The 14,928-nt window shown below is 41.6% G+C and overlaps 1 protein-coding gene across 3 annotated transcripts in view; it reads left to right on the forward strand.

The window, feature by feature from the left end:
• The window catches only part of LOC144454521 (kalirin-like), a 185,964-nt gene that overhangs the window by 66,725 nt on the left and 104,311 nt on the right, over positions 1-14,928 (forward strand). The gene's annotated exons all lie outside the window — the stretch shown is intronic.

Here is a 14,928-nt window from a genome sequence, read left to right on the forward strand (position 1 = left end):
GGATGGGCTTAGAGCCCTGTGCTGATAAGGCCAAGGCTACAGGTTTGATTCCCGCCAGGGCCAGTTGATGTCCCTTGATTTTGTTCTGGGACCACAGACTGCCTCCCAGCCCTGGCTGGGCCCCCTCACAAACACGGGCAGTTGGTTACAAGAAGGAACAGGCAAGTGTCTGTGGGGGTGACTCCAGGCATGCAGCACTGGTGATTTGTCAGTAATGTCATTTCTATGTGAAAGGACAGTGTAATGGGGGGAAGGAACCATGGGGCTCATGGCATTTGAGCATCTGCACTGGGATGGTGCTGGCCAAGGGCTTGGGATTCACCAGAACAGAGTTCTAGCTCCATAAAGTGATCCCTCATTTTCCTCCAATCATACTTTCCAATATGTTGTAGGCATATGTTGAAAAGATGACAAACCAATATCAGTAAGACTATTCTCTTCTTCTTCCTTTCCCCCACTTCCTCCCCACTATTTCTAAGCCATGGAGTCAGGTGCTGCATAGCCCAAAACAAAATGGTTTCCTTGGGAGGTAGTGAGCTCCCCATCACTAGAGGTCTTTGGATAGAACCTGGATGATCGTCTGCTAGGTATGTCAGACATAGGAGTCACATTTCAGGTCTGAGTTAGGAAAGATGAACTGTAAGGACTCTGCAGACTCTGAGGTTTGTGATTATTTCATTTTGACCCTCCTTGGGATGGTCATCTGTGTTCCTGGTCTCCATCTTAGTCCTCTATAACCAGTCCCCGTAGTGCGTGAGGAGACGGAGAGGCTGAGGAGGGAGGGAGAACAATAAGGGAGAAAAAAGGATAGAAGCGCCCCAAAGAAACTTGTTTCATTACTTTAAACCAGTCATTGAATAGTATATAGTGACTCCTCCGTCCCTTCCACTTTGCAAACTTTCCCAGGAGTCTTTGTATCATCCTCATCCTGAAGTTTTAAGTAGTTTTAGCAGTTAAGGTTTCCCAGTAGTTGGGCTCACAAAATCCTCTCAAAGACTTTACATTTTCCTCCAGCCTTCTGTTTCTAAGCAGGAGCCAGGGGCTGCTCTAAGAACTCAGGAGTACTTCTTCTCAGTCATCTCTGACTTCCCCCAATCCTTCCCTTCTCTTCCCTGAATGCCTAGAGTGTTTTTCCTTTGTATCTTTCATAGGGCAGTGAGTCACCAAGGGCCTAGTAACACCTCTTCTAAAGTCTCTGTTGAATTATTGCTTTGATTTTTTACTGTCTAACCTTTTACATGAACTTGGCTCCTACCAGTAGATTATAAGCTGCCTGAGGGCAGGGCTATGTGTTAAACTTTTTTTCCTCTCCCAGAGCACTATTTCTGGAATCCACTCTTAACCGACTTCTAGAAAAGGAGGGAGTCTATAGACTATATATTATTTATGAGGGGAGTAGCTAGCCCCTGACTCACCTCTGGTGACTTCTCTAGGCCGGGGACTCCAATCCAGCTGTCACCAAGTCTTCATTAAGCGGCCTCTTGACGCACAGTGAAATGCCTTCTTCTTGGATTTTAGGGAGTGATTCACCACACTGTGTATGGGAAGGCGTATTCTCATGGGTTGGCACGGTGCCTAGCATACAGCAAGTGTTTTATGAATGCCTTTCTGTTCGGTCGTTCCTTCATTCGTTCCCCCAGTATTTGCTCTGGATCTTCAGTTGGAAGCAAAGTGTAGTGGAAAAGAGGGCTCTTCTTGGAGTCAGGTGAGACCAGGGTTCAAATGTTACCCTGGACATTTGCTAGATCTGTGAGCTTGGGCATATCATTTAATCTTTGAGTTTTAGTTTCCTCATCTGCAAAATAGGGACGCTGATACAGAGTGTCCCATAAGTCTCAATGCAGTTTTCCATTTTAACAGCTGATAAATAGCTTCTGAAGCTGTTAAAAGCTTTAACTTGTTAAAGCTTGTGATTTGGGGACCTCTTGTATATGTAAGATCTACCCATGAGTGTGCTGGTTAGTTTAACAATCAGCTCCCCTGGAAAAAAAATTGTACGCACAACACACTTTTAAGTTTCATCTGTATTAACATTTCCCTCCATCATTTTCTTAAGTCTAAACAAGCAGCAAAACAATAAATCAAGCTCTGATTTGTATCCTTTGCCAAGATCTAAATTCTCACACTGAAAATTCAACAGTCAGCACACAGATATGAATGAACTTCATAGGGTATCTGCAAGAAATGAATAGAAGAATATATGGAAAGCACTTTGCAAACCTTAAATTGCTACATGGATGTCAGCTATGAAATTATCTATATTGTTACTTGGAACCAAGAAGACCTGTGTTCAAATATTGCTCCTGACACCTGCTAACTGTGTGACCCTGGGCGAGTCACTTCACCTCTCAGTGCTCCAGACACATCTCTAGGACTATCACTTGCAGAGAAATTGCCAAGCTATCTTGGTAGAGAGTTTCCTCATTCCAGAGTTCCCCATCTATATGAAATCATAGGTCTAGCCCCTATCCTGGTATTGTCACTATCAGGCATGGTTTACAAGGGGGAAAGGCTTTCTTTGTTGCCTTTTTTGTTCCCTTCTCTCTCCTCCCACCCAAATATACCCACATTTCACCCACTGTGAAGGAGCAGAGTCTAGAAAAGCAATATACTTCTAACTAAAGGTCTTCACAGGAGTTCCTCCTTCGTATCACCTTTCATCAGTTCTTCAGCTTGGCCTGGCTTCCCTCTGCCTCTCTTGGCTTCCCTCAGTGGTTTGCTTGGCTCAAAGAACAATGTCAAACCCTGGGTCTGGTCTGAAACCTTTTTATCTGACCCCCTGACGTGGCAAGAGAACTCTGTGGGAAATCAAACTGGACTGGACTCCTAGCCTCTCATGTAGAGGATTCTTTAGGAAGACAAAGGCATGGTCCAGCCTTTGGGCTTTAAAAACTATCTGATGGAAAATATCAGTAGATAACTCCTCCATCACAAGATGATAGATTTAGAGATAGATTTAGAAGGGACCTCAAAGGTCATCGTGTGCAGTTTTTGATGAGGCTAAGAGAAGGTGAATTGTCCAGGATGACATACTAGGAAATGTCAGATTGGGATTCAAACTTCAAACTCATCTAATTCTGGGTAGAGTCCTCTTCCCAGTGTACCTTGTTGCCAACAGAAGGGTCAGAACCAATATTAGGGGAATGAATGAATGAAGGAACAAACAAATGAACACAAAAAGCCATTTATCAACTCTTGCGATACCACCATGCTTCTAGACTTCGCCTCTTCTCCAGCTCCTTTGGTGAATTCCTTCCATGACCTCCATTTTGAAGAAGGGCCCAAACCAGTTATCCTTTATTCTCTGGATTTCCCCATTATGTTCCCTAGTCAGGTCCTCCCACTGCCACCTTTTTTCACTTTTCAATTCCCTTTTATGTGTTGACTTTCCCCATTAGAACATAAGCCACTTGATATTGTTTTGCTTGTTTCCATACCCCCAGCACTTAGTATAGTACCTGGTACATACTAAGTGCATAAATGGCTATTAACTTGACTATGTGACTTGAGGCTGGATTTGAACTCAGGTCTTCTTGACTCTGGACCCAGCACTGTATGTGCTACACCACCTAGCAGGTTGTTGGGCCTCTCTTTAGGAGCCAAGGAAGGCTCTCTTAAGTGTGCTTCAGAACCACCTCACCTATTTCCGGAGTCCCTGTTTACAGAGGTCAGGACTTTTGGGGGGATCTCTCTCACATGCTTGCTCCTTTCTCAATGTTTTGGTTTGCTAAGATAAAAGGAGCCTTCCAAACAGCAGAACCATCTGGAGAGTGAGAAGCCAGCGCCCTTTCCTCGAGTTTCCCATCCAGTTCCCTCTTTGTATCCCTATACTGTGGATGAGGACGTACTATGATTCCCCCCTGTGGATTTGGAACTCTTTGACAATGTAGACATTACCTTTTGTTTCTCTTTCTCTCTAAACAGTGAGATCACAGATGCTAAATTTATGCATGGATGATTGGGAGGGAGGATCATGGGATCTCAGTTGAAAAGGATCTCAGAGACCATCAAGTCCACCCTACCTCTTTCACTTTAAAAATAAAGAAACTGAGACTTAGGGAAAGGAAATGATCTGCCCAAGGTCACACAGTTAGGAGAGGGAGTGTTGTCCTCAGCCAGAAAGAACCTTCAACTGAGAGTCAGGAGAACTGAGTTCTAATCTCAGCTCTGCCACTCCCCTTTGTGACTTTGGGAAGGCACTTGTCCACCCCAGGCCTTAGTTTCCAGATCCGTAAAATAAAAGGTCTGAACGAGATAGCCCCTCACTCTTTTCTACCTTTAGTGTTCGGTGCCTTGGGGTTTTGTAGCGAAATGCCTTAGAAAGCTATGTAATGCGCTCTTTGTTCTTTGGAGATGGTAAAAGTAGCAAGAGACAGTGTTTTTACAGGGCTCACTTAGTGGGAAATCACACCGTGTTCCCCTGTGAGCTTCTGTGCTGTTCAGGGAGGTACAACAGGCTGAGACCCAGTTCCCATGGAAATCCCACGTCTCTCTCTTTCTTTTGGTCTGGAACCCTAGGAGTTCCCCTTCCTCACCACCGTCTCTTATCTGACACGGACGTTGAACTGCTGGAGAGAAAACTGGACTGTGGCAAGGAAAGCACATCCTAGATTTGACTCGTTTCCGCAGGTGACACATCAGTGTCTCTGCATCATCTGATGGTAGCAGTATAGACCCAAGCCTGCCTCAGGACTGTCCCACATGGTGCATGTGCTTGGTCTAATGTGGCTCTCTTCCCCCAAGCCTGAGAGTACACAAATGAAGTGGATAGTCTAACCAGAGGACTTGAGTTACGATTCCAAACCCAGCACTTTAGCACCTCCGTACCCGTGGACAAACCACTGATCCAGCTCAGCGGACCACTGTGGATCTCAGTTTCCTCCTCTGTGCAACGAGGTGGTCAGAGCAGAGGACCAACGAAGGTCTCTTCCAGACCTAAGCCCTGTAATCTAACTGGTCCCTCTTTCATCCTATTCCTTTGCCGGCACTCTACGTTCTAGCCAAACAGAATTACTCTCCATTCCACATTCTCCTCCTGCCCATTCCCATCTCTGCATTTCTGTTTACACTATCCTTACCATCATAGTCTCTTAAAGTCCTGCCCTTACTTCAAGGCCTAACCTAAGAGCCACCTCCTTGATGAGGTCCTCTCAGGCCCATTCCACCAAAGATTTCTCCATCCTCAAATTTCTTATAGCACTTTGTTTGAATCCTCTTTCGAATGTATCTCATTCTCCTTCTGTGCACATGTTTTTACCACCCCTACCCCCAACACATTTTGGAGGCAGTCAGGGTTAAGTGACTTGCCCAGGGTCACACAGCTAGTAAGTGTCTGAGGCCACATTTGAACTCAGGGCCTCCTGACTCCAGGGCCAGTGCTCTGTCTACTGTGCCGCCTAGCTGCCCCTTCCCCACCCTTTTAGATCATTAGATTATAAGTGCCTTGAGAACATGCCTTATGTCTTACCTGTCTTATAGTACCATAGTACCTAGTATAGAGCCTTGCGCATAAAAGGTGCTCCATAAATGTGTTCACATTGAATTTAATTATTTTGGCAAAGATATCCAATCTTCTCTTACCCTCACGGTCCTCTCCTTTTGGAAACGCTTCCTTTCCCAAAGACAGCCTAATTGGGAGAACAGAAGTAGGTGTGCCTGTTACACTGTATTCTTTCTTATCTGTGTCTACATGAATTGGCTCATTAAGTATCTAGCATAGGTGTGTCAAATGATATGTGTCTTTAGAAGCAGGTTAATTTGAGCCTATCAGGAAATAACCCCAGGAAGAAGTGGGTACAGCACCAGTAGCTGAACCCTATTTATCCTTTCTGAGGAGCCCTGGATCATAGTTTCCCTTTCATTTTACCAAGGAGGATACTGAGGCAGAGAAACATTAGGTAACTTGTTCAAAGTTGCCCAGGTAGTTAAGAGTGGATCTGGGATTTGAATCCAGGTCTTGGGGCCCCCTCTCCAATAGTCCAACATTCTAGATATGCCTGGGATGTAGTCCTAGCTCCTCTTACCAGTTCTTAGGTACTTAGATTCTATTAGAATTTCCTGATCTAAAGATAAACAAAATCCCTCTTTCCCCAGCCTTTTTTCCCCTTCTTTTGGGTCCAGACCTATGATTTCATTAGTGTAGGGAAGTCCCATTATGGAAACTCCTTCCACCAAGGCAGGTCAGCAGCCCCTTTATAACTTATAGCCTTGGTTGCCTGGAGGTATTGAGAGATTAAGTGGCTTATGCTGGCTCAGTTAGCTAGTATGTGTCAGAGATGGGAACTAAACCCTAGGCTTTCTAGCTGTAATAGCAACCCTCTTTTCACTAAGTCATACTACCTCTCTTCCCCTTAATTTGCGCAATAGTAGCAATTCATATGTGTATGAAGAGCTTTTAAGGTTTACCAAGAAATTTCTTCACAGCAGCCCCGTGAGGGAAATAGTGCAAGTACTCTCTCCATTTTACAGATGTAGCAATTGAGGTTCAGAAGAGATTTATTGATTTTCCCAGGGATACACAGAGAGTACGCATCAGAGCCAACATTGAACACCAGGTCTTTGTTCTCCAAATCTAGGGTCCTTTCTACTCTATCATAACACTGCCCTCTCAAGAGGTTTTTGTTTTTATTCTTTTAATGAATCTGTTTTGTTTTGACACAACAGATATTTCTCAACCAATACCTATAAAATACCACATTCCCTATAAACAGCTAGACGAAATTGCCTAATAGCATGACTGACTCTTAGAGGTACATGTCACTTTCCGCTTTTGTGCTTGACCCGGGATGAACAGAAAAGAAGGATGGGTGTTTTCACTTGGATAGTATGGTCCCCTGTGGGCTCTTGTGTTTGACCTTGAATCTTCCTGCCATTTAACAATGTCTTTATATTGTAGTAGTCATCATATGTGTGTGTATACATATATACATATATATGTATGTATGTATGTATGTATGTATATATGTGTGGTTTTGACTTGGCTTCCTTCACTGGCATCACTTCATACAAGTCTTTCAGTGTTTTTCCACATTCTACACATTCATCATGCCTTATTGTGTGATATTTTTTTCCATTGCATTCATATAATACGGTGTCACCATTTCTCATTGATTTGGACACCTCCTTTCCCCCAGCTTTACAATATCACAATGCTGCTGTGAATATTTTTGTCCATAAGAGTCATTTCCTGTCGTGAGTCTCCTTGCGGGTCAAACCCAGGAGAAGGATCTTTGGGTTAAATGGGAAAAAAAAATCTAGTAGCATTTCTTGCATAATTCCAAAATGATTTCTCAAATATTTGTATCAATTCACAGCTTCACCAAAATGATTTCTCAAATATTTGTATCAATTCAGAGCTTCACCAGCAGTGAATTGGGATATTTCCCTTCCCACCAAAGATGAATTTTCCAGTCTTTACCTTCTTCACACATTTTGACTGGTGTGAGGTGATGCCTCAGAGTTGTTTTAATTTGTATTTCTCTATTTAACAGTGATTTTGAAAAGGTTTTCAGATGGTTGTTGATAGTTTACATTTCTTCTTTTGAAAATTACTTGGTCTTGGGGCAGCTAGGTGGCACAATGAATAAAGAGCACTGCCCCTGGAGTTAGGAGGACCTGAGTTCAAATTGGCATCAGACACTTGACACTTATTAGCTGTGTGACTCTGGGCACATCACTTAACCCTGATTGCCTCACTAAAAAAAAAAAAAGGAAGAAGAAGAAAATTACTTGGTCTTTGTCTGTTGAGGAATAGGTCTTAATATCAGAACTATATGGCAATTCTCTATAGATTTTTCGATGTCAGACTTTTTATCATAGATATTTAATGCAAAACCTTTTCCCAGTTGTATAATTTCATTCTAATTCTAGCTGTATTGATTTTATCTATGAAAAAGCTTTTTTAACATTAATCCAGAGTGTCTACTTGGTCTTTTATGAAGGATAAAAGCTTTCAAAAATGTTTTGTGCTTTTTTAAAAAATTTCTTCTCTGTAACCCTCCTTTGTAATAACCAGGTGCCATTAAGCAAAGCAAATTGACACATGGACCATGTCTGACAACTTGGGCTCATTACAAGTCCATTGTCAGCTACTTTTTACTCAGAGGGGGAGGCATGTCTCCTCAGTCCTCTGGAAAGACAAAGAAAGCTTACTTTTTATATTTTTGTAAACAAAAGAAATTAGATCATGAAAAAAGGAGGGGGAATGGGATGGGACACAAATTTAATCCTAAAATAATTTTAATCTAGCCAAATAGTGACAAACACAACTTCTTAGCCTTCTATTCCGAGCCTTCTTTACTTAGTCAGAATATTCTCCAAGGAACTCTAGTTGAAGATAACACTTCTGTACCTGGGCCCCAAAAGACGCTTGCCCAGAGCTCAGGCCAACGGTGTTCTAGGGCGACTCTAACCTGACAGGAACCCATGTGGCCTCTTTCCTGGAATTCTTTTTCTCTAATCTTTGAAGTTCTGATGCTGACTGATTTCCCCACCCTGGTCAACATTTGATTATCCTAGGAATCTACTCTTCAGGCTGGCCCTCCCCTTAGGATGAAAATTGAGTTTCTTCATATTTCATTCTAACTATTGCCTAGGCCTGGCCTCAGCTTGCTCACATTGCCTTGACCCTTTCCTGGCATGAATCTTCCTTCCAGTGCTCAAGGCCTTTCTGTTTCCACAATTTGCACCTCCCACAGTCCTTTAATACCACCTACCAAGTTCTAGTTTTTGTCCCGAGGGCTCTTTTCATACTCTGCTTATTAACAGAGCAGGAAATAACAGGCACTCTCTGAACCCAATAAACATTTCATAATTTTTTTGACCTAGGTTATTGGTTCTGTGCAGGTTATCCTGATGATTCATAGTTAGTCTTAGGAATGAAAGCAGTCTGTTAAAATCACATTCTAAAGTTTTATAATATAACAAATACTTTTAACAGGCAGTTTTAAAAAATACAGACAGTATCCACCCATAGTAATATCTCTGTGGTACCATAACCCTGGGTCATTTGACTTGGAGAAAGACCACAATCAGGGCAAAAGAACATGAACAATACATCTCAGCCTGAGGATTATAGCAGTATTGTGATTTCAATCTAGAAGGAAACTTAATCTAAGGCCCTAATTTTACAAATGAAGAAACTAAGTTCTAAAGAAGTTCAGTGACTTACCCAAGGTCATGCAGGTAGAACTAGCAGAGATCCATTAGTCACCCCACACGAGAAAACAGAACCGAAGAATGTTTGAGCTACAAGACACCTCAAATCACCTGGGACAACCCTTCACTGAAGGAAGAAAGAAAGAGAGGATGGGAAGAAAGGAGGAAGGAAAGAAAGAATGGGGAAAGGAAGGGAAGGAGGGAGTGAGGGAAGGAGGGGAAGAAAGAAGGAAGGAAGAAAGAAAGAGAGGGAGGGAGAATTTTTTAAGTGCCTACTACGTGCAAAGCACAATGTTAAACTCTAGCAATACAAATAGAAAAATAATACAGCCTCTGCTCACAGGGAGCTCATATTCTAATGGTGGAGATGACATATTTGAAAGGTTTCAACTACAAGTCAGATGGAAAGGTCCCCTAGTCCTTAGGGTGAAGCAGCAAAGCAGATGACAATGCCTCTTCTATAATATCATCTCCACTGGGAAAAAATATCCGATGACTTACTGATGCTGGATCATTTGGCAGGAACTTTCTTTTCTGGGTCTTCAGTTCCTATGGTTATCACACCTGCAGGAGCATTTTGTTGGACTGCATCTTTTCAGGAGTTGCTTCCCAGGATGGAGGCTGGAAGCATCGTTGTTCTCAGAGCTGTTGGATTCACTAGTTGCTAAGGGGGCTTGGTGATCAAGGTGCTGGCAGTGGTTTGGCTTGCCTGGCATGTGACGCCTTGCATTGCTCCCTTGGGGTGCCTTGCTGCCTCAGCTAGGCTGGCTTGTGAGTGGCAGTAGGTGGGGCTGGCCAGCTCCCTCTCCACTGGCTAGTGTCTGTGAGGGTTAGGCTAGAAGAAGGACTAGGCGGCTGACACTCCCAAGCCTCTTACACTTATGAGGTTATTGGTGGCAGATGGACAGCAGTTTTTGCTAGTGGTGATGAGGAAGGTGAGTCCCTTCTCCCCAATAATTATTGCCCTCAGTGATGACTGTGGGGGTTGGGCTGGAAACAGGGCTGGTGGCATTGATGATACTGACACTCCCATGGCTCTTGGTCTAAGAGTCCTGAGATGTTTCCATTAGACTCTCAGGAGAGATGATGGCGGTATGTTGGTGGTTTGACTTGCCTGAAACATGCTGCCTCATGTATCTCCTTCAGGGTGGCTTGTAAACGAGGCTCCCAGGCCAAGAGAGACCCAAAGTGATTTGACCAAGGTCACATAGCCATCCCAGAATCTTAGAGTTGGGAGGGACCTCAGAGATCATCTAGTCCATCCCCTGTCTGATTTGTTGTTGTTCAGTCGTTTTCAGTGGTGTTCAACTCTTCATGACCCCATTTGGGGTTTTCTTGGCAAAGATACTGAAGTGGTTTGCCATTTCCTTCTCCAGCTCATTTTACAGATGAGGAAACTGAAGCTAATAGAGTTAAGTGACTTGCCCAGGGTCACACAACTAGTGTGTGTCTGAGGCCACGTTTGAATTCAGATCTCCCTGACTCCAGGTCTGGTGCTCTAGTCACTGCACCACCTATTTGCCTTCTACATGAAGTTGTTAATTGTTTCAACTTCTACATGACAATCCTTTAAATACTTAAAGGTAGCAATAATCTCCTACTCCCCCAATGAGCTAATGGTTTTGGGGTAGATACTGTGTCTCGTAATGCCCAAGTCTGTATTCTTTCTACCATCTCATACTACTACTTTCAGGAAACAGGAATGTTACAAAGATGAAAATGTCATTTGCCTAGAAGTTTCTAACTCTAGTGTTTTCATTGCACATAGAAGTGCTGCCTTAACATAGGCTGCAACAGGCCTGGGAATTGTTTGATTCTATTGTAGCCACCCTGAAAAGTTTGTGCTCGTAAGAAGAGGGATACTTGGGTCTAGCAGCAGACCAAACTACTCTTTTTCTCCCACATAAAGAAGTTCTCAGGAATTGATGAATCTGTTTTTATTTGGTACCTTATTCAAGGTTTAGAGGAGGAGGAAAGTGAAAAAAGACTGTTCATGGCATAGATTACAGAATCCCTGCTTTGAAACCTATTTTCATCTCTGTCCTCTGGTCTCAGACAGAATAGTGACTCTGATTGGCCTTTTCCTTTACTTTTCTTTTTCTTTTCTCTTCTTCTTTTTCTCCTCTTCTCCTCTCTCTCTCTCTCTCTCCATATCTATATATCTATATCTATCTATATCTATATCTATATCTATATCTATATCTATATCTATATCTATATCTATATCTATATCTATATCTATATCTATATCTATATATACATATATATATCTATATATCTATATATCTATATATCTATATATCTATCTATCTATCTCTCTCTCTCTCTCTCTCTCTCTCTCTCTCTCTCTCTCTATATATATATATATATATATATATATATATATATATATATTGACAGCTAAGAACAAAGTGGCTCTGATGAGAGTCCTAAACCTGTTGGGCACATTCCTGGGACTTGGGGCAAAAGGTAGGTTTTGCCCTTTAATAAAAGAACAGAAAGACACTGTCTAGATCTCTTTTTCACCTAACTCTTCCCCACTTACACCTTACCTTGCATTATGTATGCTTAGGTTGACTCTCCCCAAATCCCATCCCCAGTGGAATGTAAGCTCCCTTAAGGCAAGAACTGTGCTATTTTGTATCTTTACAGCACCAGCAGTTAGCACATAGTAGGTTAAATCAATGTTTCCTGAATAAATTTGAATGAAACAATTTTGGTTACTTCACATTGCTGGCTGGAAAGCATTAAGCATCCTTATTTTTTTTCCTACCAGGGCAGATGGATTATCCAACCTTTACTTCCCACTCTTTCTTCCTTTATGCCTTCTGGTTTTCTTTGCATATACTCTAAAGGGTCTTTCCTCTTATTTTTCAGGAAAAAGTTGAGGGTAGAAGGTTTGAAATTGTTTTCTGATGTGATGTCTTGGAATCCATCTTCAATGGTTTTATTCATTCTGCTACTCAGGTGCCACTTTCTACACCTAATTACTTTCCCTTCCTCAACCTTCGAGGTTATCTAGGTCAACCCCCTTGCTTAAAAATTAGGAAACCGTATCACACAGAATCAAAATTACCTAGCCTAAGGGTATGCCGGTAATAAGTAGTATAACTGGGGTTCAAACCGAGGTGTCCTGACTTCCAATCCAGCACCCCTCCAGCACCTCTACCACAACACTGTGCAGGTAAAATCAGTAAGACTTGGCAAGTGATTAGATATAGGGGAAGTGAGTGAGTCAAGGATGAGTTGCCAACCTGGATGACGAGAAAGGAAGTGACATTTTTACCAGATATAAGGCAATTTGGAGGGTGGGAGGATTGGAGCAGGTTTAGCTGTGGGGTGGAAGATAATGAGGTTTTTTTGGGATATGTTGATTTTGAGATGCTAGTTAAAACAATTAACAACTTCAGCAAAGTTACAGGATATAAAATAAAACCACATAAATCATCAGCATTTCTATTTTTTACCAACAAAGTCCAGCACCAAGAAATAGAAAGAGAAATTCCATTTAAAATAACTGCAGACAATATAAAATACTTGGGAGTTTACCTGCCAAGACAAACTCAGGAACTATATGAACACAATTACAAAACACTTTTCACACAAATAAGGTCAGATCTAAATAATTGGAGAAATATTGCTTATGGGTAGGCTGAGACAATATAATAAAAATGACAATTCTACCTAAATTAATTTACTTATTTAGTGCCATACCAATCACACTATCAAAAATTATGTTACAGAGCTATAAAAAATACTAACAAAATTCATCTTGAAGGATGAAAGGTCCAGAATATCAAGGGAATTATGAAAAACGTGTGAAGGAAGGTAGCCTAGCCATACCAGATCTCAAACTATATTACAAAGTGGTAATCATGAAAACAATCTGGTACTGGCTAAGAAACAAAGTGGTGGATCAGTAGAATAATTAGGTACACAATTGTTATTGTTTGTCCTTCTTTCTCAAAGAGGACCAGTGACACCAGGAGGGTGATGTCTTGACTTGCAAGTGAATTGGATTTAAGTGAAGCAGGGCTGCACAAAGTCATCAGCCTCCCTCTCTCCTCCAGAGCCATCTGGGTCCTGTGGCAAGATATAGATCAGGACAACTGGAGATGGCCCTGGATGCAGTGGGAGACCTTGGCCTTTTTAAGCTAAAGGCTTTCCCAGATCTCAGTTTGTCTGAGACAACAGTCAGTCAGTGATTTAAGACTGTGTAAGAAATGAGGCAAAAGATGGCCTAGTTTGCCTACTCAAAAAAAAAAATCAGTCTGGAAGGGAAAGACCTTCAGGGTTTCTGACCTGAACAGAAGCAATTGCTACTTACACTCACTCTGAGCTATCAAACCCAACCATGACCAGGTGAGGCTTGGGCTGGGACCTATCATTGGCCAATCAGTGAGAGCCAGAATGATTTGGATTTAAGGCACAGTCAAGTAGCTCCATTTGAATTCCAATGTGCTTTATCAAAGCCTGGTTTTTCTGAGCTCTATTTCAAGAAATCTTAAATGAAATTACTTGGGACAGAAGAGTTAATTGCCCCAGACAACACACAATAGTAAATGACCATAGTAACTTAGTGTTTGATAAATGTAAAGATCCAAGTTTTTGAGACAAGAACTCACTATTTGACAAAAGTTGTTGGAAGTACTGGAAAGAGTCTACCTGCCAAGACAAACTCAGGAACTATATGAACACAATTACAAAACACTTTTCACACAAATAAGGTCAGATCTAAATAATTGGCAGAAACTAGGTATAGACCAACAACTCACACCATATACCAAGATAAAGTCAAAATGGATACATGATTTAGTCATAAAGAGTGATCTCATACACAAATTAGGGGAGCATGGAAAATTTTACCTACCAGATCTACAGAAAGGAAAAAATGTATGACCAAACAAGAGAGAGAGAATATTATGGGATATAAGTGGATAACTTTGATTGTATTAAATTAAAAAGGGTTGTGGTTTTTTTTTTTTGCAAACTTTATGCAGCCAAGATTAGAAGGAAAGCAGGAAACTAGGGGGAAATTTTTACAGTAAGCTTCTATGATAAAGGCCTTGTTTCTCAAATATATAAAGAACTAAGTCAAATTTATAAGAATACAAGTCACTCCCCAGTTGATAAATAGTCAAAAGTTATGAAGGGCAGCTAGGTGGCACAGTGGATAGAGTGCTGGCCTAGAGTCAGGAAGACCTGAGTTCAAATTTGGCCTCAGACAGTCCCTAGCTATGTGACCTTGGGCAAATCACTTAATCCTGTTTGCCTCAGTTTCCTCATTGGTAAAATGAGCTGGAGAAGGAAATGGTAAACCACTCTAATATCTTTGGCAAGAAAACCCCAAATAGGGTCACAAGGAATTGGACATGACTGAAATGATTGAATAACAAAGGATATGAACAGGCAGTTTTCAGAAGAAAAAAATCAAAGTTCTGTTTATAGTCATATGAAAAAATGCTCTAAATCATTATTGATTAGAGAAATTCAAATTAAAACAACTCTGAGGCACCACCTCACACCTACCAGATTGGCTAATATGGCAGAAAAAGAAAATGACAAATGTTGGAGGGGATGTGGAAATGTGGGGAGACTATACACTGTTGGAGTTTTGAACTGATCCAACTATTCTGGAGAGCAATTTGGAACTATGCCCAAAGTACTGTAAAATTATGCTTACCCTTTGATCCAGTAATACCACTACTAGATCTGTATACCAAAGAAAACAAACAAACAAACAAAAACAATAAAAGAATCTATTTGTACAAG

The sequence above is a fragment of the Phascolarctos cinereus genome, unplaced genomic scaffold, assembly GCF_003287225.1.
Source record: "Phascolarctos cinereus isolate Bilbo 61053 unplaced genomic scaffold, phaCin_HiC Scaffold_726;HRSCAF=1367, whole genome shotgun sequence".
NCBI classification, from domain to species: Eukaryota; Metazoa; Chordata; class Mammalia; order Diprotodontia; family Phascolarctidae; genus Phascolarctos; species Phascolarctos cinereus.